Source organism: Pongo abelii, chromosome 4 (assembly GCF_028885655.2).
Source record: "Pongo abelii isolate AG06213 chromosome 4, NHGRI_mPonAbe1-v2.0_pri, whole genome shotgun sequence".
NCBI classification, from domain to species: domain Eukaryota; kingdom Metazoa; phylum Chordata; class Mammalia; order Primates; family Hominidae; genus Pongo; species Pongo abelii.
In genome coordinates, this window is record NC_071989.2 from 141,734,744 (window position 1) to 141,762,289 (window position 27,546).

The 27,546-nt window shown below is 45.3% G+C and overlaps 1 protein-coding gene and 1 long non-coding RNA gene across 3 annotated transcripts in view; one reads left to right on the plus strand and one right to left on the minus strand.

The window, feature by feature from the left end:
- FSTL4 (follistatin like 4) overlaps positions 1–27,546 on the minus strand; it is a 413,592-nt gene that overhangs the window by 177,014 nt on the left and 209,032 nt on the right. The gene's annotated exons all lie outside the window — the stretch shown is intronic.
- On the plus strand, positions 20,932–25,925 carry LOC129059708 (uncharacterized). The gene is made up of 3 exons (XR_008525740.1): positions 20,932–21,098; positions 21,562–21,707; positions 22,354–25,925. It is a non-coding gene; the product is annotated as an uncharacterized LOC129059708 (long non-coding RNA).

Here is a 27,546-nt window from a genome sequence, read left to right on the forward strand (position 1 = left end):
ATAGCTTGAAAAGGCCAAAAAAATTCCTACAATTCCCTTTGCTTAATTTTTTGGTGCAGAGCATTCTAATACTGTTAAATGATATATTTAAATGTTGAAGTATTTTAAATGAATATTTAAATGTATTGAAATGTTGAAGCCAAACAACAGCAGGATAAGAAGGCACCCCCTGCCATTCAGGGTCCTCCCCTTGAAGGTCTCTCCTGAAATAGTGACTCTGTTAGCTGCTTGCGGCAGACTTTGGTGGAAGACAGCTGTTCTTCTTTCCTGGAAGAGCTCAGCTCGGGACTAGCAAAGGATGAGACAGAGCCAACTGATCTGCTTAGGCAGCAATGAGAATAATGGACACCAAGATGTCCATAGGCCCTACAGGGAATAAAGACTCAAGTCAGCCAGCAATCTCTGCTCCAAAGGCCTGAGATTCATGTCTTATCCCCACAAAGTGGAACAAGACTGGTTTTTAGCACCACAAAAATGTGTGAGGTTGGATGTGTTGTCTCTGAAACAATGTGGAAGATTTCAGTCCAGAATGTCTCTCTTTAGCCCCAAGGTAAACAAGAAAACAGCCATATGGCAATGCTTTATTCTCAGAAGTTTTCTAGGAATCCAACCAAAGCATCCCAGAAAGGCCTGCGTTTTTAATTCCTTTCCAATTAGACCCTGGGATTTTAGGACAGCAACATGGGGAGGCTTCACTGCCACAACATGTGACAAATTTCTGGGAGTGCTTTCACTCCAGATCTTGGTTGGCAGCAGGCAGAACCATTTGAACAGCTGCAGCTTGGTCACGCTCTCTCTCGTTGGCTCTCCCGCACCTCAAGGATGGAAGATGTTAAGAAGTGCAAGGAAGTGGGTTTCCCTGCTACTGTGGGGTTTCTGCAGTAGGCCACATCAGGAGTTGGAATCAAAGATCAGGAGAGTAGAAAAGGAAATTAAAGCTAATGGTTTTAAAGAGCCTGCCAGCTATGATCCTTGGGAGAGAACAAATCAAACACAGTTCCACAGGTGACACGGGATGTACCTGAATAGAAACCTAACACAGTTTCACATTTCATTTGGCTGGAACTTTGTTCTCCATGTTCTGCTGTGAATAAACCCAGATCCAACAGGCAGAATCAAGATCCCAGAGTCTTAAGACTTTGGTGGAACCAGGAGACCATCTTGTCTAGCCTCTGCATAAGAAAGATACCCTTGTCCAAGGGGAGTTCTGGCCTTTGCCCCCTGCCCCTGGGAGGGGATTGCTGAGCCCTTGGACTGTGCTGCCTGATAAGAGCATCTTTGTTTAGCTGGGGGCTTTGGGCCATGACACAGTCTATGCTAACAATGTGATTTATGGTGGGAGGCCACGGACCATGTGGTGTCAGCTCAACCTCTGAAAGGCCAGACACTACGGTCAGACATGCAGCCAGCCAGCCATATCCATGTGACTGAGTCTCAGTAACATCCTTGGATGCCAAGGCTCAGGCAAGCTTCCCTGGTTGGCGGTGCTCTGAGTGTATTGTCACACACCAGTGCTGTCTGCACAACTCCACTGGGAGGGTACACTGGGGAGTTATGTGCTTGGAACTCTTCTGGGCCCCATGCCCCTCTTCCCTCTGTTGATCTTAATGTCTCCTTGTGCTGTAATAAACCATAACCATGAGCATAAAGGTTTTTGTGAGCTCTGTGAATCCTTCTGGTGAATTATTGAGCAGCTGATGTCAGAAGTGAGGGTACCTTAGAGGACTGCCAACCTCTGTAGAAACTAAGGTCCAAAGAGCAACAGGAAGAGCCTGGGAGAACTCAGGTCTCTTGATGCCCAGTTGAGTTCCCTAGCACGGGAGGTGCATCACACACAGATTCCTGAGCCAGGAAACAAACGTGCACCAGAACAGAACCGGTGGGTAGTCATTCCTGTAGTCTAGCCCCATGGGCAGCTGTGCCCCTGGCCTTGCTGTCAGATGTACTTGGACCCTCCAAGCCAAAGTCTACTTGGTCCCCTCTTTGTCCCCCAACTGTGGACATGTTGGCTTGTCATCTAGCCCATTCTAATAATTTTATTTCACTGAGTAAAGATCAGTTGGCAGGCCAGGACTTTTCCTAGTGCCAACTGGCTTTTTCTGCAAAAAGGGGATTTTCCAGCAGATGGTGCTTCAGGGATTCAGTTTATCTTATGCTGGGAAAAGTCAGTCTTGAGCCAAATGTAGGTATCCATCCCAACAGATGAAGAAGCCTCAGGGACTGACTTCCAAGGTTGGCTTGGGCTCCATGCAGGGTTCTGGCAGGCACACCCACACATGGCCTGCTGAATGCCACCAGCCTCCAAAGCTACCCAAGTTTGTCCTTTTCTTGTTAATGTAAATCTCTATATCTTCCAAAGTTTAATGCCCATCTGGCATGTGAGGCTTGGCTAAAGAGAATCATGCCTCTTAATAAAACAGGAAGCCAATTACACAAGTTGTTACATTTGGCAGCTGGTATCTTGCTAATTTGCAGCATGGGTGGTCCCTCTGTTAATCCCCTCCCTGGGCTCATTGCTCCTGTGTCTCCTCAGCAGGAACTGGGTGGAGAGCCACACTGAGACATCTCATGCCACTCACAGCAGAGTCTCAGAATATCACGATGAGAAGGGGACTGAGAAAACAGTAAGGCCAGCCCCCTCTATTGCACAGAGGGAGAAAGTGAGGTCACCTGGCAGGGGGTTGGGTGGGAGGACCAGGCTTGTTTCGTCACAACCCAGTGAGGTTAGAACACCAAGTCCTGGCACCCAGCCTGACACAGCCCCTCCCACTGCCCAGGCACCTACTTTCTTATTCTCCACAAAATGCTCAGCTTAGGTGGGCCCCATTCTGACAGGTGGGCGCCTCCTGCACAATGTGATTTTAGAGACTCTAGCAGGCTCATTGGGCCTCAAACGACACCACTAAGGGCAATACACTTGTGCCGTTTGATTTACTGGGTGGGTTCTGTCACCCGGCATCAGCAGGGCTTAGTTAACCCATTAGGCTCCCCACTCCAGATAGTCTCAGAGCTGAGGAATCCCTAGTGGCAGAGGACACAGGGCAGCTAGCTATGACACAGGCAGAAGAGCACCTCCCTCCCCGCCCCAGGTGCCAGCAAAGCGCTGCTGATTTGACCCCTTTGTTGGGGTTGGTCCTGTCTAGCAGGGCTGCCCTCCACCCACCCAAGCCAAGACCATCCTACTGGATTCCAATCCCCCTCCTCCAGGAAGCTTCCTGGCCACCCAGCTCTTACTGTTCTAGCTCCTTTGAACTGTCACCGTGCATGTGGTCATAGCCCCACAACCTTCATCTTCAATCATGCCCTGATATTTTCTGTCTGCCCTGATGAGACCCAGAGTTCTCCAGGGCAGAAGAGGAACATGATTTCTGCCCAGAGTTCTCTGCTTGTCGCTGAGGAAATGACGAGGTCGCTTGGAATATGGCAGCTGTGGTTGGCAGGCTGGGCCGTGGGCAGGGAGACAGGCTGAGACTGAGATGGCCCCTCACTTGGTATCTGCCTGCAGGCCAGCCTCTCTAAAGTGAAGCATCTGGATCCCATCTAAGGAGCCTCTCCCTGTGGGGGAGTCCTAATTTTTTTAAAAACATTAGCCATGGCTGGGCAGGAAGCCTGCTGGAGGATACCCAAAGGAAGACAGGGGTCCCAGGCCTGCAGGGAAACAGGACAGTAGTTCTCCCAGGCAAGCCAGTGTGCTCAGGGTCCTGTGTGGTCTGGCTTCCTAGGCAGAGTTGTGTGAGGACAGGCTCGGGGAAGGGCAGCATAGGCCCTCAAGCGTGGTCTTTGGGCAGCCTTGGGGTTTGGACTCCTGTCCCACCAGCTGGACAGAAGGAATGAGGGATGAGGCGGTGCTGTGGGAAGTGGGGAGAAGGGGTAGGCAGGTGTGAGGCAGCAGTGAGTCAGAGGCTCAGGCAGCCTCGCCCTCAGAGCAGAGGGGGTGGTTTCAGGAATGAGAAGAAGGAAAAAAAGCCAGAGTTCAAAGACCCATTAAGGTCTAAGGCAACTGGCCCCATGGAGCAACAGGGAAAGGCAGGTTGGGGTCATCGAATGGGTGCTGGGGTGCTGAGTCAACCCAGGGTAAGAGATTGCTCTCCCCTGCCATGACTGGCTGCAAACTGGGTCCCCAGCACAGATGTGAGCTTGGACATCAGGCCTGTGATGACAGAGGCCCTGGCTGCCTCCCTGGCCAGTACCAGCCTGGCTCTCTGAATGCCTGGGTAGTTCTGGGCAATGCTGGCAAGCAGGGCCCATGCAGGGATGGGGCATGGAGGGACAGCGCACAGAGGGCCAAGGGCCCCGAGGACTCAGAGGGTCACCAACCCCAGGCCATCGAGACCGGCCAGCTCTGGGACTTAATGGAATGAGCCACACAACCTACAAAGGGTGTCCACTCTGAGATTCTGACCACGTAAGCTCTGCCCATGTTTTGGGGCTGCCCAGAAGCCAGCACTGCTTTCCCAAGGCCCTCACTGCAAGAGGCATTCCTGACATTTAACATATCTACTCCTGAGGGTTTATCCCATGTAGTTCTCATGAAATTTAAAATCATGGCTAGTGTCCCTAAAACTCCCAGGATGGGAAAAAGCAAGCACGAGGGAAGAGGGCCTAGGGAAAGTGTGGGCCTGACTCCTGGTGGCAGGATGGACCTGTCTAGGGTGTGAGAGCCGCTGAGTGTCCCTACAGGGCCTCCACTTGTCTGGCACAACACAAGAGCTCCCCGGGGAAAAGCCTCCATTTGAAGTGCCTGTAAAGTAATGCGGAATGTGGCAGATGATTCATGTGTGTAACTATCAGTTGGAAGACAACGAAATGTCATTTTCACCTTTGTTCTCAGATTCCTTTGAAGTGTGAAAAAAGATGGTTTCAGCGATCACTGGGCATTGTTTGTTACAGGAGCATCATTAAAGAAACTGATTTGGGGCTTGAAAAATACTGAAGTATGAAGACTGTCTATTAGAGCTGGAAGGATTCCTCATCAGACCTCGCTCCCGGGGCAGAAATTCCTCCGCCTCTTCCCCAACAGCCTCAGCTGCTGCTTGTCCACTCCCAGGGACGGGAAGCCCACTTCGTCACCAGGCGGCCCATTGCAAAGACAGCCCCAGCTGTCGGAAGGCTCACCATTTTATGGTGGAAACTGCTTCCAGGAGAGAGGAATTGAAATCCATGACACTGACAAGCAGGGCATTTGAAATTGGCCTCCCTGTCACCCACCCACAGGCCGAACATCTGCCTGCTGGGGCTGCCCAAACACATCTCATCAAAATTCCAGGTGAAGGGCCATCAGCTTTGGAGACAGTTTTCATGTTTCTCCCACCAGGGAGATAATGCTTCATGCTGAGATTTGAGGACTGGCGGGGAATTATCTATCTATCTATCTATTTACCTATTTTTTAAAATTTATTGTCCTGTGGGATAAAGTTTCTAGACTGTGTGTGATCCTAGTCTTTGCCCCCTGGAGGTCACCTGTGTGTCAGAATCCCCCTAACCATGTGACACGAAAGAGAGAACACATAACTGAGCGCAGTGTTTACGTTGGTATTAGGACTGGGTCATGGCCCAAGGCTCCTAGTCACCAAACTTCCAAGCCTTTCCACAACGAGCCCTGGAGTCAGCAGGAAGCCAGCCTACAGGCTTCTGCAAAGGAACTTTTAAAGGTAGTAAAAAGCCAAGGAGGACAACTGCAATTCCAAGCAACACTTAGAGTGGGAGCCATAAAACCAGCCCGATGAAAGAGAGGTGTTGTGTTTTAGTGTTAACATCACTTATGGGGGAACGGATCCAGACACATTCTGAACAGCCTTTGTTTCCCCTTGGGTAGCCAGCTCCTCTCTGGAGAGTTCAGGGAATCTGCATATCAAATGTGGCATTTTATGGTGCGAACTGGGCCTCCAGTGGGGAGGAACTGAAATTTCTGGCATATACAGGCCGGGCACTCTGCTTTAATTGTGCCCAGAGGGAGGGTGGCTCCTTATAACAGGCTTCTTCATGTTCTTTGTCACAGCTGCTTTCTCAGCAGCTCCCCTCTGTGAGAACATCATGACTGGCTGCTATGGACTGAATGTGTCTCCCCAGAATTCATACATTAAAGCCTAAATCCCCAACGTGAAGGTATTAGGAGGTGGGGGGAGCCTCATGAACGGGATTAGTGCCTTTCTCAGAAGAGACATGAGAGAGGATCTCTCTCTGCCATGTGAGCATGCAACAAAAAGGTGGCTAAAAAGTCACTCCAAAAAGGTGGAATAAAATTTTCATAGTTGTTTAAATCATCTATTTGGTGCTATTCTGTTAAGGAAGCCCAAATGGACCATTCTAATCCCTGCCAGGAAGGCCTGTAGCTATTACGAAGAGCCCCCAGGGCTCTGCAGCCAACAAGAGCTGACACGACACCACCAGCCCACTGCCTTTTGGGGTGATGCAGGAGGTGGGTGGTCAGCATCTTGAATCTTAGGCTGTGGGAATTACAGGGATTGGAAGAGTTTGTTCCAAGGGTAACTTCCTTGAAACACATCCTGAGAGTAAGAATGTGAAATCCATGAGTAACACCACCATGTGGGAGCGTTGCACAATGAGCTATATGTAGAAGCAGAGATCCACTGGATGCACATACAAGAGGGAACCAGTGTGAACAGGCGGCAGCACCAATGTGAAAATGAGTGAGCTGGAATATACTGCTTCATGGCCAAGCTGATCCATGACTTAACACCAGGTTGGGTGTGTGGGATGCTGGCCCCACAATGAACAACTGTTTGGGGCAGACCTCACCAAACCTACCCTCTCTTCTTGGGAAGCCTTGATCATAACCTAGTCCATGTAGACTCGGTTGGGGCCATAGTGCACCCTCCATCTCCCTGAGTGGGGCACTAAGATGGGTGACCAGCACAAGCACCTGAGCAGCAATGGTCCCCAGAATCTCAGCATGAAGCATCACTTGCCTCTACCTTCAGCAACATGATGCCCTTCTCTATATTGACTTAAACAGAACTGGTCACAGAGCTTCAGAATTATCCCCACCCTTCAGGAAGCACGGGAAGTTTTTTCCCTTAGACTCCAGCTCTCTCCTGCAGTAACCACACTCAGCAGCAAAGATGTGAGGGCTAAGCTGCTTGCCTCTGCCTGACCTGAAATGAAATCCCTTGGGCATGGAAACCCTGAGCCCCACATTAATCTAGCTAGCCATGCCCTGAGTGGTAACTTAGAAGGGTAATTTCACAGGATCTGGAAAGGTCCTCCTGCCCCCTCCCCTGGCTTCCCTATCCTCCTCCAACTGCCCACACTCAGACTTACTGACCTGGGCACAAAGGATTTTATTTGATAATTACAGGTAGTTAGATGTGCAACTTTCTCCTATTCGGTCATTATGGAGGCAAATTTATTCACAAGAAGTCCCTTTCTGGACAAGGGTCCATTGTTCTGGTGGAGTTGAAGGGAGGAAAGGGGTCCACACAGGGGTTCTGGGCCCAGGGCACACAGTGATTTTACCAGAGACAAGTCTGAGTTCACCATCTCTTCTCTGTGGAATTGAGCTGTGCAGATGAAATGGTCTTTTAATATTATCTCTTCTAGATAGAAATTGTGACAGTACTAGTATCTTGGTTAAATATGAACTTTCCAATCATATTCTTGGTGGGCAGTTAAACAAGCAAATCAAAAACCCCTAAGTATGGACTGAATGTTTGTGTCTCCCCAAATTCATCTGTTGAAGCATAAATCTCCACTGTGATGATGCTTGGAGGTGAGGTGTTTGTTAGGTAATTAGTTCACAAGGATGGAGTCCTCATGAATGGGATTAATACCCTTTTAAAAAGAGACAGGAAGCGATGATCTCTCTCTCTCTCTCTCTCTACCATGTGCGGTCACAGCAAGAAGATTGTCATCTGCAAACCAGGAAGAGGACCCTCGCCAGACACAGATCTGCTACCACCTTGATCTTGGACTTCCCAGCCCCCAGAACTGTGAGAAATAAATTTCTTTAAGCCACTCAGACTATGATAATCTGTTATAGTATCAGACTGACTAAGCACCCCTCATTTCAACAATTCAGGCCTATGACAGTGTCAGGTGACATGGGGCCACAGATCTGACAGAAATCTTGGAGTCCCAAAATTTTAGAGTTGGATGGAACCTTGAGAGGCAATCAAATTCATGTCAGCCATCTAGAAATCAGTAGGTGGTATTCTAGGAGTCAGCTGGTGCATAACCTGGTTGGCAGTCTCAACTTAAACACCTCTGTCTCTCCTGAAGGGATTCTCTGCACTTTCCCTGCAGCACTCTTGAGCACCCCTCACCTGCCGTTTTCCAAAGAAAACAATGGTTTGACTTACTGTTGAGTAAAGAGATCCATTTATAAAGAGCTATTTTGAAAAAAAACCCAAAACATAGGGTGTGCATGGCATATATATATATATATATATATATATATATATATATATATATATATGAAGAAAAGACTCTAAAGTTACATACCAAAATATTATCCCTGGTTCTCTCTGATGGTAAATCACTTTTATTTCTCTCTTTTGTGCTTTTCTGTATGTCCTAAATTATCTGGAAATAATACGTAATACCTTTGTAATCAGAAAAACAACAATAAAAGGAAAGCAACAGCAGTTACTTTTAAAGACCCCTAATCAAGATTTTCCTGCCTTGATTGAAATAGCAAAGCCTCATGCTAGTTCCCCATTGTCAGAAAACAGCTGGAGTGTTGGTGAAAGCATGAAAGGAAATAAACTGGTTAGTAAAAAGCAGTGGAGGAGCTTTAAAGTAGGTGCTACTTTGTGATAAAAATGTACCTTATTCTACTCTCACTCCTGTTGGGTATAGTTGATCCATTAAAAGCAACTACCAAAAATATCTACTTGTCTAGAAATCTGGCTTTCTGTCACATTGGGATCAGTAATAGCCTCTAAAGTTAATTTGTTCTTCCCACATTGACATGATTTAAAGTGATATGAACGCTTGTGAGATGAGTGGAGATAGTAGAAAATATTACAAGTTTCTGGAAGATCCATGGCCTCAGAGAGCACACATATTGCTTGCATCAGTTGATATTTATACTTAAGTAATGGAGAGATATACTATGTTTACGGATGGAAAGCCACAGTCTTGTAAAGATGTTGATTCTTCCTGAATTTACTCATAGACTCAATGCAATACAAATCAAATTTCCAACAGGTTGTGTGTATACACACGTGTGCACTTGACAACCTGAATCTACAATTTATAAACATGTACAAAGTCCTGAAGACAGCTTCAGTGCTCTCAAAGAAGAAGGACAAGGGCTTTCCCTGTGAGATATCAGAACTTACTATATAAAGCTTTTGTAATTAAGACATTGTGGTATTGGTGCAGGAATAGATCAACTGAACAGAAGAAAGAACTCTGCAATAGGCTCCTGCAGAAACAGACATTTGCTACAAGAGAGAGGCAGTATTGTAGATCTCTGGGGGAACAGATAGACTTTTCAATAAATGGCGTTAGGGCAAATTGGAATTGGAATTCATGTGAAAAATAATAAAACTAGGCCTTTGCATTATACCATTCACAAAACATTAAATCCAGGTAGACTGAAAAAATACCATTGGGTCCCGCTTTTAGAATGATGGCATAAGGAACTCTGTAGACATGCTCTTCAGAGAAATAAATATAAATGGTGAAATGATGATTTGATTTAAAAAAAAAAAACACACTCCAAACCCAACCAGTTAAAGTGTCTGGAAATTTTTCTAAGTACCTATAGCACAAGAAGAAACATTTATTCAAGAAAATCTACTTTTGGGAGGCTAAGGTGGGTGGATCACCTGAGGTCAGGAGTTTGAGACCAACCTGACCCACATGGTGAAACTCCATCTCTACTAAAAATACAAAAATTAGCCAGGTGTGGTGGTGGGCGCCTGTAATCCCAGCTACTTGGGAGGCTGAGACATGAGAATAGCTTGAACTCGGGAGGTGGAGGTTGCAGTGAGTTGAGATCATGCCATTGCACTCCAGCCTGGGGGACAGAGCAAGAGTCCGTCTCAAAAAAAAAAAAAAAAAAAAAAAAAAAAAAGAAAATCTACTAAATTCAGTAAGAACAGCAAGAGTCTTACTTGAGCCACGATCTGCTTGCTCCCTCTCTCTTTGCCAGCTCAGTGTGAAGGAAGCTTCATTCTGGATGGAAGTGCCAAGGAGACAGTGTTCCCTCTTCCCCAGCTTCCAGTCAATGTATATAATATTTCCCTGGGAGGTCAGGATGCCAGCACAACTAATCCCCACCAGCTCCAAGCTGTGGAGACTAAATTCCGGGCAAATGCAACTGAGGAGTCTGAGGCTCTCATCTTCCACTCAGCTCTGACTCATAAGATGGAGACTCTATTGCTGGTGTGACAGGCCAGTGACACTGGGACCCAAATTTCCCTCACCCCAGTTTACTCATAGGATAGAGATTTCATGATGGGAGAAGTGAGCTGAGAGACCAGAGTCTACCATGACGACCAGGCTAGAATTACAACTAAGGGTGTCATTCTAAGAGAACTGGGCCATTATGCCCACACCAAACTCTGGAGCAGTGGCTTGGAGATTTTGGCCATGGGGAGAGACAGGCTATTAAAATGGAGAGTTCTGACTGAGAGGAATTTGGAACAGAGCATGAGGAAGTTTGAGCCTAAAAGTGCTCTTGAAACAATGAAGATTTTGGTGGTAAGTAATTAAGAGGAGGCTGGTAGCTCCATGAGAGCAACAAGCTAGACTGTAGGCCAGCTAGTTTACTAGGGAAGAAAATGAACAAAACAAAAAATGAACAAAGCCTCAGAGAAATGTGTGACACCATTAAGCACACCACCATATGTGCAGTAGAAGCACCAGAAAAAGAAAAGTGAAAGGAACAGAAAATTATTTGAAGGATTAATGGCTAAAAACTTCCTAAATTTGATTAAAAAATTAATCAGTACATCCAAGAAACTGAACAATCTTCAAGGAAGATATACACAGAGATCCAGGTGCACTCTACTAAAAATATTGAAAACAAAAACAAAGAGAAAAATTTGAAAGCAGCAACAGGTTTTTCTTTTTTACTCGTGTACAAAGGAACTTCAATATGATTAACAGCTGACTTTTCGTCAGAAGCTAAAGAAGCCAGTAGACAGTGGAATGACATATTTAATGTGCTAAAAAACAAAACTGTAAACAAAGAACCTTATATCCAACAAAACCACTTTTCAAAAATGAAGGCAAAATAAGGACATTCTCAGATAAACAAAAACAAATAATTCATTGCTACATACTCACTCTACAAAAGGTGAAAGAAGCTTTTTAGGCTGAAAGCAAGTGACCCCAGATGGTAATCACATCCACACCAAAAACAAAGAGCACTGGCAAAAATAACTACGTAATTATACAAGACAGTATAAATATATATTTATTCTCCTTTCTTGTTAGCTGATTTTAAAAGCAATTGTATAAAATAATATGCTTATAACTGTATGATTGTGCCTGTGACATACAGAAACATAACATACTTGAAAATAATAGCACAAAGGATGTAGGTGGGTACAAAACTGTATTGGAATAAGGAAATGATATCAAATGATAACTTGAATCTACAAAAACATTGAAGAAAACCAGCAATGGTAAATAAGAAGGTTAACATACAAATTATATAACTACATACTTGCTCTCATTTATTCCCTCAGCTTTTTTAAATGACAAAATTATTTAAAGAAGTAAGTTTAAAACATGTATTATTGGGTTTGTAACATATATAGGTTTATTTTGTGTAACAGTAACAGCAGAAAAATGTAAAGTGTAAAAAAAATAGGAATAACATTTCTATATCTCACAGAAATTAAAACTTTTAGTATGAATTTGGAGTAAATTCTGATAAGTTAAGATGTATATAGTAAACCCTAGAAAAATCACTAAAAACACTCTCCAAAAATGTAGGAAAAATATCATTGAATGACTTAAAATGCTACAACAGAAAATGTTCAGTTAATGCAAAACAAAGCACTAAGGGAGAAACAGAGGAATAAATAAAATAAGACATATAAGAAGCAAAGTAAAATTTCAAATATAAATCCAACTATATCAATAATCATATTAAATGCTAATGAATTAAGCAATCCAATCAAAAGGCAGAGATTTTCAGACCAGATAAAAAAATAATATTCAAATATATGCTGGCTGTAGAAAACATACTTTAGAATTAAAGATATAAATAGGTTGCAAGTAAAAGCACGGAAAAAGAAACTATAAGAAAGTTGAAAGAGTTATACTAATATCAGACAAAATTAACTTTAATACAAACAACGCTACTAGAGATAACCAGGGGTTACATAAACAGATAATAATAAAAGGGCTAATCAATTTGAAAGATTTAATAGTTTTAAACATATACACATCTAACAACAAACCCCAAAATACATGAAGCAAAAGCGACAGAACTAAAGAAAGAAATAGATGACAATGATAGATGGAGGCTCTAATATCTCACTTTTAATAATGAATAGAACAACTAGGAAGATCAACAAGAAAATAAAAGACTTGGACAAAACTATAATACAACTAAACCTACTAGACGCTGCTAGAATACCCTACTTAACAAAAGCAGAATGTACATTTTTCTCAAGTGTACATAGAACATTTTCCAGGATAGACCATATACTAGACCAGAATAGAAAGTTCAATAAATTTAAAAGAACTGAAGTCACACAAAATATGTTCATCTACCACAAAAAAATGAAATTAAAACCAATATCCAAATGAAATCTGGGAAATTCACAGATATGTGGAAATTAAACAACACACACTCACATAACCAACGGGTCAAAGAAGAAATTACAAGAGAAAATACACTTTGATATGAATGAAAATAAAGACACAACATAAAAAAACTTATGAGATGTAGCTAAAGGAGTGCTTAGAGAGAAACTTGTAGCTATTGATGCTTACATTAAAAAAGAAACAGGCCAGGCACAATGGCTCATGCCTGTAATCTCAGCATTTTGGAAGGCTGAGGTAGGTGGATCACAAGGTCAAGAGATGGAGACCATCCTGGCCAACATGGTGAAACCTCATCTTTACTAAATATACAAAAATTAGCTGGGCGTGGTGGCGTGTGCCTGTAGTCTCAGCTACTTGGGAGGCTGAGGCAAGAGAATCGCTTGAACCTGAGAGACAAAGGTTGCAGTGAGCCACTGCACTCCAGCCTGGTGACAGAGCGAGACTCTATCTCAAAAATAAATAAATAAAATCTCAAATCAATAACCTAATCTTTCACCATAACACACTGGAAAAAGAAGAGCAAACTAAACCCAAAACAAGCAGGGCAAGCAAGTAGTAAAGATTAAAGTGGAAATTAATGAAAGGAGAATAGAAAAGCAATAGAGTAACTCAACAAACCCCAAAATTGGTTCTTTCAAAAAAAAAATCAACAAAATTGACAAAACCCTTAGCTAGACTAACAAAAAAATGTTTTAGAAGTCTCAAATTACTAACAATAGTAAGGAGGATGATATTACTACTGACTTCACAAAATAAAAAGGATTATAAGGGAAAAGTATGAATAAGTATGTGCCAATAAATTAGACAACTTTGATGAATTGGACAAATTTGTAGAAAGACACAAACTATTGAAAGTAACTCAACAAGAAATAAAAAATCTATATAAGTAAAGAGATTTAGTTATTTAATTTCACACAAAGAAAAGCACAGGACCAAATTAATTCACTGGTAAATTCTATAAAACATTTAAAGAAGAATTAATACCAATTCTTCATAAACTCTTCCACAAAATAAAAGAGAAGGGAATATGTTCCAACACATTCTATGACTTCAATATCAACCTTATATCAAAACCAGGCAAGATAACACAAGAAAACTACTGACCAATATCCATTATGATTATAGATATAAAAAAATCCTCAACAAAATACTAGCAAACCATATCCAGCAATATATAAAATATATATCATATATATAACTTATAAAATAAATTTATAAAATACATTTATCCAATTATACCTAATATCAAATCCAGGGTATAAAAAGGATTATACATCATTACCAAGTGGGATTTATCCCAGGAATGTAAGATTGGTTTAACATATGAAAATCAATTACCGTAATAAACAACAGGAAAAAGGGCAAAACCCACAATAGTTGCAGAAAAAGCATTTTGTCAAAAAGGGGTTTTATAATCACAAGTGTTAGTAAGAATATGAATTATGGGAATTCACACACTGTTGTTTCCAAGGAAAGCTGGTCAACAATTTTGGGAAAGAGTATGGTGATATCTAGAAAGGAGAGTGAAGTACAGTGCCTAGCGTACACGCTAGAGGAACACTTTCACAGGTGCACAGGAAGACATATCCGAGAATGATTCCAGTTGCACAGCTTGGAATATCCCCAAATGGGAACTAACCCAAATGCTTGGCTGTCAACAGTAGAATGGATACATCATGGCATAGTTATATAAGGGGATATCCAGGAATGAAAAGAACAAGGTACAACTATACCCTATATGGACTAGTCTTACAAATCAGATACTGAGTGTAAGAAATAAATCTGAAAAGAACACCCACAGCATGGTTCCATTTATATGGAGTTCAAAAACAAGAGAAAGTAAACCATGTGGAGACACATGCATGAATATAAATTTAGATAACTATAAAGAAAGCCGCAAGATGATTATCACAGAACGGACAGTGGTCACCTCCAAGCAGGGAGGAGGACGTTGAGTAGGGAGGGGCACGAGAGAGGGAGCCTTTCTACAGCACAGCCTAATTCCTAAAACACGGCTCTTGTCTACAGGATCATTCTTTTAACTGCATGTAGACATTTTCATCCCATTGTCTGTATGCCATATGTCATAATAGAAAATGAAGAAAAACATTTCCTTTTCACCAAGTGGCTTCCCTTCCAATTCTATGAATGTGCCAGTAGGTCAGCCTTGCACGTGGACACAGCTATGTGCAGGGTTGTGTGTTCAAGCATTCCTATGAGCACTCAGCTCTCACTCTAGTTAAACACGCTGGCCGGGATGCCATGGACTGAGGAAGAACATGAGGAAGCAGGGCCTCTGTCCTCCACGGAGACAGCCAAGTTAGCTGTGGCTGTGTGACTTACTTTTCCAAGGAAATGGGGGTTTAAGTGAATGTGTGTCAATTCCAGGCTCTACGTTGGGGTTTTACTCCCTCTTCACATCCCCTTCCCCATCGTGCACTTCCTCCTGGTCATCCCAGAGCCCAGATCCTGGTGGGCTCAGCAGGGGCTGCCCAGATACCCCCTGAAGGGGTGGGGAGAGACACCCTCTCACGGAGGAGGTTTGCTCAGCACACCCCTCTCCTGCCAAAATCCTCCTGGTTCTCAGATGCACGGCCTTCCCTACAGCACTGACTGCAGAAGGCCATGTGGGCCTGGGTCTGTGAGCTGAGCCCCTGCGGACCCATGCTGGATGTACTGTGTGAGTGAGAAACTTTTACTGGGGTGCCGATGTTTTGCAGTTGTTTGTTACTGTGGCATAACCTAACACTCCCCTGAAACCTCCATTTCTTTACGTGGGTAATAATTTCCACCTACTTGTGATGATTGTTAGTTCTCATCATTCCCTCCTCCTCCTCCTCCTCTCACTTTAAACTGGATGCAAGAACACTGAGAAATAACTCATTTGTTGAATTAGTCATTTACTTATAATCCAGACTGTGATTGCTTGGAAAATTGGAGAGAGGGATTTCTCCAATAAAAGACAAACTTGCTGGCTCATGTGGGGTTGACAGCATTCACAGGACCATGAACAGTCAGATGGCATAGTTCATCCCCTGATGCTGGGGAGCATGGGTGATCATCTATTTCAGGCTCTCTCAACTCTGCTAGGGAAACTGCTTAATTCCCTCAACATAGAACTAGTAGCTTGCACCATGTAATACATACTCCCAGTTAACTGAGAAACACATTATTTCAGTCACTTGTTTTAGATATGTGTAGGCACACTGAAGTCAGACCTCACAGGGAGGGCATGGAAAGGGAAAATGAAACAGGAGGTGAGAAGATGAGGAGGAGTACAGGGAAAGAAAGAGGGCACAGACAGAGACAGGGAGAGAGAGAGAAGGCGGGTGGGAGAAGGAGGAACAGAGCGTGCAACTGCCTGGTGGATATTCAGGTGGCTGGACCTGGCTCTGCGTGCCCACGTGGACTTTACTGACATGTTACTCCTTGGCCCATTTTGAAATGACCTCTCCATTGGCATGACCAGCTACTCCCCAGCTGGCCAAGCCCAGCCCACCCTGATTTTGTCCTACCCTGAGTTTCAAATGTCTCCCAGTCACAGCTCTTCCTGTGGCCCACATCCTGCACTTCCTTGTGGCCATTCCAGAGCCCAGACCCTGGCGGGCTCAGCAGGTGCTGCCCAGGTACCACCTGAAGGGGTGGGGAGAGCCACTCTCTCAGGAAGGAGGTTTGCCTTCTCCTGCCAAAATTCTCTTGGTTTTCAGATGCGCAGCTGTGCCCTTTGGCTTTGAGATTCCTGGGGCTAGAAACTCCCAACCAGAAAGTCTCAGCGGTGGTGCTAGGGTCCGCGGAGAGGAGAGCCGTTCTGAAGGACGTGTCCTTTCCTGGGTCAGGCAAAGGTACTTGTCAAAACCAGATCTCTGTCCCATTGAATGACAAACCAGTGCCCACTTCCCTGGAACAAGTTTTTCTCCAATTAACTTAAGTCATGTATCTGCCTGTCTGACTGACAGGCCCCAGGGCCCTGGGAGAAGACAAGACATTCCATCACTCGGCTGGGACACCTCAAACATTTGCTCTGTTAATTGGCTGCTGCCTTATTAAGAGGCGGGTCTCCTGCCACAGCCTTCATTACCAATTTCCAGGAGTAACTAGGCTCCCCCACGCTCCAGTCACCAAGGCGGTTGATTAAATACCCTTATTCCCATGTCTTTGAACTCAGCAGCTTGCTGGCCGAGGCATGCATTTCCCAGACAAAGGTATCCTTAGAAAAGAGGCACACTTGGATCTAATCAGCAGCTTCTGCGCTCTGCCACTCCTCTCCCTCCATTTGTAGACTGTTCTTTTGTTCTGAGAAATCTGACACCTACATTCCCCTTTGGTCTTTCTCCCCTTAAGTTTGCATCTTACATTGTTTGAGTGTTTAAATATAATTTCAAATGGATATTGTTTAAATTATTAAGCTTCTGGAAGAAAAGAAGACTTTGCTGGGAAAAATGTGATTGGCAGAAAGCACCTCTGAGGCTGGTGGATGAGGAGAGGTAAAGTCTTCTGGAATCAAGCTGCTTCCCCACCCTCCTGTGGAACCCCTGCCTACTGGAGGTGGAGGTTGCAACTCAGGAAAGGACAGTGCAATGACCCTAGAGTGCAACACTCCATCCATCTATAGGCCAGGACAGGAACCCAGCCACGGGGTATGAAAATCACACTCTGACTTGGGCATCCAAGCCACATTTCCTTTCTGAGTCAGTGGCCCGCTCTCCAGATGGGGTGGTGACAGGGTGCGCCCTGACGAAGGGCTGACACTTCCACAGGGCTGTTCAGGGCCCAGCCCTAATGGGAAACTTGGCTCATGTCAGCTGAAGGACTTCACTCAGGCCTCGCTGAGATGACTTGTACTTCTGCTTAGAAAAGGACTGGCTAAGGATGGAGGAAGGCAGTTAGAACCATCCTGGGGTGGGCAGGTGTGATGGTTAATTTTCACAATCAGTGCCTGGTCCTGCTGACTGTATTTTTCCTAAGTGGTTCTCTGGTCTGCCCACTCCCCCGATTCAGGCCTCTGTGTGGCTTTGCTGAATGTCCTCGATGCCTCCTGCTGGGCCCCTGCCTCCAGGGTCACTCTGTCCCAAGGGCAACACAGGTGATCTTTCTGAACACCAGGCCTATGGTTTAAAACCCCAGAATGCTGCCTCCCCTTGCATCCAGGAGAAAGTCCACGCTCCTTAACCTGACGGTCCAGGTCTGGCCTCAGCTTGGCCAAAGCTCCTTTCCAGGCTTGCGCTTGCTGCTTTCTCTCTGCTCTAAACTCTATATTTGGAGAAACACCAATTGGCTTGTGGCTCCCCATGCTGGCTTCATACCCTAATCCTTGGCCTAGAAGACTCCCCTCCTCTTTCTCTAACCCATTTCTCATCATTTAGTACTCAGCCCAGATGGCACGCCCTCTTGGAGGTCTCCCTGTTCCTTCCATAACAGACTGGACGTGCTCCGTCGTCACGCTCCCCACCCTGGTTTACAATAGGCAGGGGGTGCCTCAGCTCCCCATAGGCAGGGCCATCTCACACTCCTCTTGGACCCCCGCCACCAGGCCCTTCACTAGGCCTGGTACACAGCAGGCACTCAGCACTGTTTGTTGAAGAAATGAAATGCAGAATTGCAGAAGCCTGCCAAGGCATGAATGGCCCAGATACAAGAATCACAGATCTTTCTATGAAATCGTGAAACACAGGAATGAAACTTGGTCGATGCAGCATTGAAAACAGGGACCACTACTTTACTTTTCTCAGGAGTGTGAACAACAGGCAGGATGAGGTTTAGAGCACATGCTGGTACCACTCATGGGTTCCTGTGTGATGTGCACCAGAGAAACTCTATCCCTGATCACACCCACCCTGAATTCCTTTTCCAAGGCTGCCATCTCGGGCTGCCCCACAGGCTCCTGGTCCCCCTAGAACCCAACCTGGGCTGCAGAGAGGCTGAGTCCACTGGCAGCAAATCTAGTTAGCAGCTCGGTCCCGAGACCACTCTGTCCATCGGCTCCTCTGAGGTGAGCCATACACAGTCCCTGGCTTTTTGCTAATTTTGAAAAAGGGAGAGACTGTGCAGGTGCTCACTGCAAGGCCTCCTTCCTTTTTTAATTACAGAAATCATTATATACATAGACAGTGTGGCATAATAGAAGGAACAAAGACAACAAAGAAACAAAGGTTTTCAAAAACCATCACAATTTCTATGTTGAGTCAAGAGTGGCTATCAACACGGGCACATGTCAGCTACATGTGCAGAAAGTTGCCTTCAGAACACAAGTGAGAGTGCAGGCACAATCTGCCCAGTTGCTGAATGATAGTCACTGTGTGTTTTCTTTAAAAATTGTACATGTAAGAGATGTGGCAGAGCAGACAGAGCAAAGACAACATTTAACATTTCAAAGCAGTCTTTATTGCAGCTTTCCTCCTCACCGGTTGAGTGGTGTTGGGCAAGTCATTAAACCTTTGTGAGCCTCAGTTTCCTCACCTGCCGAGTTAGGGGTAATAACAGTCCTTACCTTGCAGGGCTGTCATAGGATTAAAGAACGGAAAGTGCACAGAATGCTCAGCCTTGGACCTGGCATGTCACATGGGCTGTTTGAGTTAGTTGTTACCGTGTCCTCCATTCTCATCCAATCTCTGGTTTTTTAAAAAGGGTAAGATGTGTAAAATGACAATCATTTGCTGCAAAGCTTGATGATTATAATCACAGCCAGCAGAGTCTCCGTGGGGCTATAGCCACAGGAATCCTGGTGGTGCCTTCACTCCGAGTTCTTTCCTTCCCAGCCTTCTAGACAGGCACGCTCAAGTGTGCATCTTGTTTTGTGCCAACTGTTTCTCTAAATTAGTATATGGGCTTCTGTCGGCATGTTTTACAGAGAGAAACCACATTTCTCAGCAGTGGACTTTGCCTTCCTTTTGTATAGATTCCCCATTTCTTCAGGTCTTCCTGATACCCACAGTTGCTTACCCTGAGAACCACAAAAGTTTTTAATATGGAAAGTTTGTTCCTTTAAAATTGCTAGGATAATGTTTATTGAGACAAGCCTGGCACACAAATAACATCTTCATGTCACTGAAATTTGGCAGGGGGCAGAGGTGGGGACACTGGCGAGAAGGAACCCAGGCAGAAGTGGAGACACAGAAAGGAGTGACCGAGAAATATGGGTGTTTTTCTTCCTGTGCGATGAAGCCCTCATCCTATGTTTCACGTGGCATTGGTGGGGACTTTCTTCCTTTGTAATGTGCTCACTGGGGTTGTCATGTCACACAGCCACGTGGAGACAGCCACTGAAGTTCAAAGACAAGATGGGTGTAAATGTGATTCATTTCATTAAAACAACTGGATATACAATACTTGATGTCTGCGGTAACTCTAACTTCTCCTCATTTTCCCTTTAGGGGAGTGAGAGTATTTAGGTACCTGCTGTCCGATCAGTTGCAAGTGCCAAGTCTGGTGGAGGAGGAAAGAATGCAGCCATAACATCAGCAAAGCTGCATGAAGTATTTTCCTCTGATGCTGCTTCCCCTGCCCTGTACCTGATTGTTCATGTCCCACCCATCCACTCTTCCAGGTTCAGGTCAAGCCCCACTCCCCGACAAATATCCCTCCTAATCGTGGGAGTGGCCACTGACACACAGTGAAATGGGATAGGCAGGTGCCAGTACTGGTGCTGTCATTTACAAGTTCAATAACTGGGAAAGTTATTTGGCTTCTCTTTGTCTCTCAGTAAACACCAACTAGGAAGAGGAGTGCACGAGATGACGTCCATACAGCCTCTGGTGGTGGGCTGGCAGCCTGGCAGACTCTCGGTGAATGAGAATTTGTATTTCCCATGATCCTATCCACCCCACCCTGATGGCCATTCCTTCTTCTTTTCTGCAAGGCTGTGTCCCATGCTGGCCCTTTATTGTCTTGGGGGTTGAACCTCTACCTCTGTCTCTTAACAGGGCAGCTCTTCTACCTTCTTTGCCTTTTCTTGGCAACAGAGTTTGGCTCTCATGCATTTCTCTCTAATTGGTTAATCACATTGTATTGACTGCAACATTCGAACCAATAGTTCAGGCTTTCCCAATCGTCCTGACCATGTCGCTGGCATACTGACACACGCCCATGAACAAAGGCTTCATCACACAAGGAAGACACACTATGACCCGCTGGGGTTTTCTTCCACTTCAGTTGCAGCCCTGCATGCTTTCTGGGGAGCACACTCTAGCCACCGAGATGAAGGCAGGGGGAGGCCCGACTGTAGGGTCGAACACGTCAGTCAGTGGCTGATCCTTCCCATGGTCTCCGGATACACCAGTGAAGGCAGGAGTTGAAGTCTCCCAGGTCAACTGGGAACAACCAGGGACACTTGTCTGGGGCTGCGTGAGGTTCGTTCTGGGCTCTGATGGAATATTGCCCTCATGTATACTTTTTAACATACTGAGTCAAGGATTATGCGTGATCTGTTGAAATTCCCATAAGTCAGTCAAGAAAATTAAGTGCACTTAACCTCATCATTTACCCTTTGCAATTTTTGGTAACTATATTTGAAAAAGTTATTTAGACACCTTCTCATTTCAAGAGCCTCTGTGCTCACCTAAGCCTTGAGTTCCTCTTTGTCAGATTCTCTGATTTCTCTGTAGAATGTAAAGGATTCATCTTTCACTATTTTTTCCCAGCCAAGAGTACGTGGGTGGTGTATTATTTGAACCCTCGCCTAGCAGAAAATACTTTTTATTGTTTCCATACGTGGATGGCCATTTGATGAGTGTAGAATTCTTGCATCATGGTCTTACCACCCCAAAACTCTACCAATGTTCTTCAGTGCCTTCTTGCTTTTTAATATTGCAGAAAAGTCCAAGGACAGAATGTCTTTTTCCTTCACACCAGACAGTGTCTGAGACTCACCTTTGACAGAAATGTAACTGAAGGGGAGAAGCTGCCCCTGGGCAAGCTGGTCAGCTGAAAGCACTCGAGAGCCGCCAGTGAAACACCAGGTAGTTTTTTTCTTCTTTTTTTTTTTTCTGTTTTGTTTTTCTCTTCCTGGACACTTCAGATCAATTTAATTTTTTTTTCAAAACCTAAAATTTTAGCAATTATATTTTGACTTATTTGATAAATCTTTCAGCATAGGCACTTATTTTTTCAGATCTCTCTTTGCTTATTGTGTCCATTTGAATTGCTCTGAGGTCTTTAAGATAACCAATCACTATTATTTTAAATCTTTTATCTCTGTCTTACATAACTATCATCCTCTCCCACATTATTTTTTAAATCTTCTTCTCATTCTCGGTGTATTTGGGGAGCGGTTTTCAAGTTTGTTCCCTGTATTGGAACAACTGTGATTTCTGTATTGTTAATCTTTCCTTTTACTGCTTGAAGTAGAGAATGAACTTCTGCAATTGTATTTCAGGTTCTTTATATTCTTTCCTTACCTCCCCCAGCTTCCATTTTATTTTTGACTGTGGCTCAGCCAATTTACAATCCCATTTTTTATCTCATTTCAGAGTTCATGTTTTCTTGAATTGGGAGTAGAACACAGTTGCTGTCTAAAATGTGCTTCTGTTTCTTGTAATAATTTTTCCCCAAAGCATGCTCTTTTGCTGCATCTTAAGTGTGTGCTCTCCTCCTCCTCTGTTGCAGAAGCCAGCTTCACTTTCATTCGTGTTCAGACTGGTCTGTTCAGGCTTCACCTCTGTTTACTCTCACCGCAGCCCAGTGAGATTGACCAGACTGGAATTACAGCTAAATCCATGGTCACTGCCACGACATATTGCACCTGGAGAGGGGTCTTAACTTCCCGGTAACCAGCATTCATGGCTAAACAGTTGAGAGACGCCCTTGAAAATCTGGAGTTTTGCACGTGGGTGGGAAGGAGAACAAGCAAGCTCACTGTCTACGGAATTAGGATGATGTGTCACTGACCCTTTCTGGTACCACCTCTGCCCCTACCCTTGTGTCCCCTTCTGAAACCTCCTCCTTGGTCTAGGGTATTTCTTCTTTTGCAGCTTTACAAGAGACTTCTTCCTCGCCCCTGCTTTCCTGTCCATCACCCACCTATCCAGAAAGGTTCTGCCCTTCATATCCTCTGATGCCTCTAATCTAGGGTTCCCCAAATCATTGGACAATCTTGCACGGGGAAAAGATTAAAGTCTCAGCTATGAGGACTCATGCAGACCTGGGTCTGTACAAGCTCCACCTGACTGGATATAAGCAAAGATCTCTGAAAATCCCTGTAAAAATACCTTGGGTTTATTATATTTTGATGGAAATATGGATCACTGGATGAGCATCTGAGAAAGAGAGACGAAGATGGGGCGGAGGAAGACAGAAAGAGACAGAGACGTACAGGTGTATTGGAGGAAGAGTCAGAGAGCTAGCCAGGCTGAATGAGTGAGGGAGGCAAAGGCTCAAAGAGGCATTTGCTGGACCACTGTAGACCAGGCCTTTGGGCATACCTTAGCCAACTGAAGGGGGCATGGGGTGCACTGAACACAAGCAGTGGAAGAGAAAGCACAAGTTCCCTAAGGAAGACAAGAAAAGAGAGATGGCTGCTAAGTCCCTGGATGAGCCCTTTTTTCCAGCTACAAAGAGAAATGCACAACTCAGATCACCCTGCTTATAATAAGTGGACAGAGTTCACTGCATCTGGCTATTTTAATTACCAGCAAGCAAAGTGATTTTGCTACTTTCATTTAGAGGAGCTTTTTGAAAGTAGTTTTCACTCCGATTACTTTCATTAACAAGTGATCAAAACGCATCAAAGCAGAAATGAGCACAAGAAGAAAAGCAGAGGGAAGAACTCTCTAGGAGATGTCCAAACTCAGTAGTCACTGTTAAGCTCTGTCTTCCCTCATTAGCCTGGAGAATACATGTGTTCTGGATCTGGCCCTCATGAGGCACCCAGGTACAGGACTGGGCACAAGCTCACCTGCAATCAGGAAGCATGGGTGGTTCCCAGAGACCCAGGATGCTGTACAGGGCTGGGCCCCAGCTTTCTGTAGTTCTGTCCCTCAGTTCTCCTGGCTGAGGACTCAACTCCACAGACCTTACATTCAGTTGTTTGGTGTGGTCTTGTTCCTCATTCATCCAATGAGCCTGCTCTGCTGGGAAGTGTTTACTCCTGAAGACACTCTCTGCTGATGGAGATGAGCAGTCATTTACTCTCCCCTGGGTCACTGCCTCCTGATCCCCCTCATTTATTTCAGTTAACTTCACACAGTGGCAAGTGCTCCTCCCTCTCTTTGGAGAAGATGGCCCAAACTGGGTCATTGCTTCCCTGTCCAGAAAAGCAGGCAGGGAGGCTGAGTGACCATGCGAGGCACAAGGGCTGGGGCGAGGGAGGGAACAGCCCAGCCCCCAGGCCTCTGCTCAATTCTTGTACCCACTGTCCTCCCAGCCACCGGCCCCCTAAATGCCTTATATCACCAGGCAGCAGAGGAATCTGAAAAGGATCCCACTTCTAGAAAAGAGAACGAAAGTCCTGTCCTCGAGCTGCTTAGAGAATGCTCACTGCACACCAGGTGCTGCTCCTGTCATACTCACCACACTCTACGAGGTAAGTGCTGTTATTATTCCTATTTTACAGATGAGGTAAATGAGGCACAGAAAGCTCACGTGCCAAAGCAGTGCCCTCGAGCACGTGCCACATTGTCCCATCAGCCTGGGGCTCCCTGATGCTTCCACAGGCCCCAGCACCTCTTGCTACAGGGATTGTTCCACACCAAATCCCCTATCAATGCCTGACAGCATCGCAGCCCTGCAGCAGGATCTCACACATCCCAGGAAGTGAGTCTCCCGCTGAGAGCTGGACTGGGCTGACAAAGCTGGGGATGTAAGAAGCTTTCCCTGGCAGGACAGAGAAGACTTGTGGAAGTACAGAAATGTCCCTGGAGGTGTGGGGCCCAATTTAAATTCCTAAAGTAACAAGACTCAAAGTAACAACAACAGCAACAAAATAACAAGAAGAAGAAGAAGAAAAAAGGCTCTTTGGCGGCAACTAACTTGCAACAAAATACTGAGTTTTTCTGTCTGTTTAGAAACGAGTAAGAAAAAAAGATTCCTTAGTGAGCCTGTAGTATGTTTAACTTCTTTCCAAAAATGGAAATGATTTCCTATCTTTCATTAACTTGGGAACTCCCCTCTAAAGCACCCAAACCTACCTGCAACCGCCAGCAGGCTGAGGAAGCTGAAGGGGCCCCTTAAAACCGAACCTCTAACAGTCCCCTTTCTTCCATAATTTCATGGTATGTTTGGAAAACTGCCCAACTATGACATTGTATCATCTGGTATAATACAACGCTGGCTTGGTGAGTGATTGCTGAAAGGGAAGCTCATCTTCGTGAACAGCGTAGGAGATAAAGCGTGAATTCAAAACCAAGAAAAATGAGTTTAAAAGTGCCAACTAATACACAAATAGGAATGCGATGTCACAAGATAACTTTGAAAACACAAACTCTTCAAGAAGTTAAACAGTGAAATCCACCCAATATCTTGGCATTCTCTTGGTAGGATTTGGTGCTGAGAAAAAATGCGACTCTAATTTTGCTACAAGAAGAGATACATCTTTCCCACACCCCCTTTTGCCCCAGACTTTCAGTGAGACCCTGCTTGTGACTCAGGAGATCTGGGATCAAAGCTGTAAACTCTAGCTGCAGCAATCCTTTTGAGTCTGGTTGATTTCCCATACATGCTAATGATCCCTAAATGATATATTTCATTTTACATTCACAAGCAATCCCATTGCCATAGCAACTGGAATGTGATACCAGAAGTTTTCTTGTAAATGGGATTTAGAATGCTGCCTCTTCTCCCTTGCAGGGTGGTGAAGGCTATGTGTCCCCCACCAGTCCTCAGGAGAACCCCCTCGCTGACAGGAAATCAGGGCCTCTGGCCACAGACAGGGAGCTCTGAACTGCAGCAGCTTAGCCCAGCACAACCCATCACTTCTCTCCTCTTGCTCCACACACTCCAGCTGCACAAGGACTTGTCCTAATATTGACTTCTGGGGACAGATAAAGTCCCAGAGAATGAAGTCACAACTTCTTCTTGTAAAGTCTGATAGAAATAGAGAATGAAAGATGGATGATTTTAGAATTTTTGCTTGCATGAAAAACAAGGTATTTTTTTTTGTTTCCTGTATTAATAACTCCCTGGAAAATTGGGACAAATGACAAACTGTCATTCATGGACCTCAAGCTGTTATTAAATATTCTGCTGCCATTGTGGGGTGGGGACTGTAGGAACTTGTTCTTTATATCCTCCTTTGTTCCAGGACCCTCTGTCCCCACAGAGGTTCCCGACAGAGCCTCTGTCATCTATTTCGTTCTACTCCCCCCTGGAGCCGTGGTTCTGGTGAAGGTGACGTGCTCACCCCAAGGCACTCACCTGGGGGCTGGCCTGCCTTCCATCAGTCAGGCTCCTGTGAATCAGTGCCCAGGTCTTTCCTGTTTGCCGGGCACTCCCTATGGGAATGATCGAGGAGAGGCAGCCCAGCTCTCCTGCCCTCCCACCAGGACTACAGCTGACCCTGAGGGTGAGGCACTGAAGGCTTTCCAGTGGAGTCCAGGCCCAAGAGGCCATCTGCAGAAAGAGAAGTCCTGGCTCTAGGTGGACATTGCTGGGAGAGGCCCCAGCAATGAGTGTCTGCCTGACACTCATGTCTTCCTTACCCACTCTCCGGCTACCATTAAATAATCTGGGCCCAGAAATCTCTCCCCAAACCTCCCAGACAGAACCCTTGCTCCTGCCTCTGCGTTCTTCACAGTTTGTGCATCTCTCTACTCTCGGCCTGTGGCCACGCTGGATTAGAATAAATAATGATGGCAGGTCTCATGAACACCAAATCCATGCAATGCACCAGGCAGTGTGCTAAGTGGTGTTTGTGCAGCCCCTCCTTTACTTCTCTCCATGGCTGCAGCAGGTGGGTACTGCCATTAGTCCCATTTTACAGCCGAGGAAAAGGCCCAGAGAAGCAGAGTGATGCAACAAACACCACACAGCTGGGAAGTACCAGGGCTGGGATGCCACCCTTGGTCTTTCTGGGAGCTCACAGGCACCACTCTCCACTAAAAAGGGGTCCTTAAGAGAGGAGTTCTGCTATACCATGTGGGCAGCAACTCACAATCTTTGAAAACCTCAATAAGTCAGAAGGATTCGGTGGATAAATTCAATCAGCATGAAGCAGAACTGAGACCTGATCTGCTCAAGGCTGCCTGCCCCCTGCTCCACGCCAGCTTGTCCCCATCACTCCTCACCTCGGTGGGTTTTGTGGCGGCTGGTTTTTCCCTCCCATTAAATGAGAAATGTTGTTTGAATAACCGATGGTGAGGGAGGCTGTGCACACTGTGATGCAGAAATAGAAACCTTTAGGAAGATGCAATTTGGAGGATATTAGAAACCAGAGAATGGAACATCAGTCTATAAAATTCAACACGGCCAATAAAGCTGGAGCAACTGGTCAAGTGTTTTAGTGTGCACGGTTGCAGAGGAACTGGCGGCATGTGGCTGGGCAGTGCTTCCAGACTGGGGACGTTTTTCCTAGGCTAATTTTGGCCCCATTTCCATAATTTATCTCATGATCTCTGAAGCACCTCGGCATTAGCATCATAAGCACAGCTGTGAAAATGTCCAAGACTATTGTCATCACCGGGTAAAGGCACATTTCCCAAGCCCTGCCCTGCCTAGCACTCCATGCTGCCACGACTGCTGAGTGCAGTGGCCCATTTAGGTGGGTGCAGGTGACACAGATAGATGTAACAGAGGCCAACACACCTTTGCCCCACCACCTCAGCCGTGAATCCGCCTCCACTCACGTGTGTCATGCATCACACCATC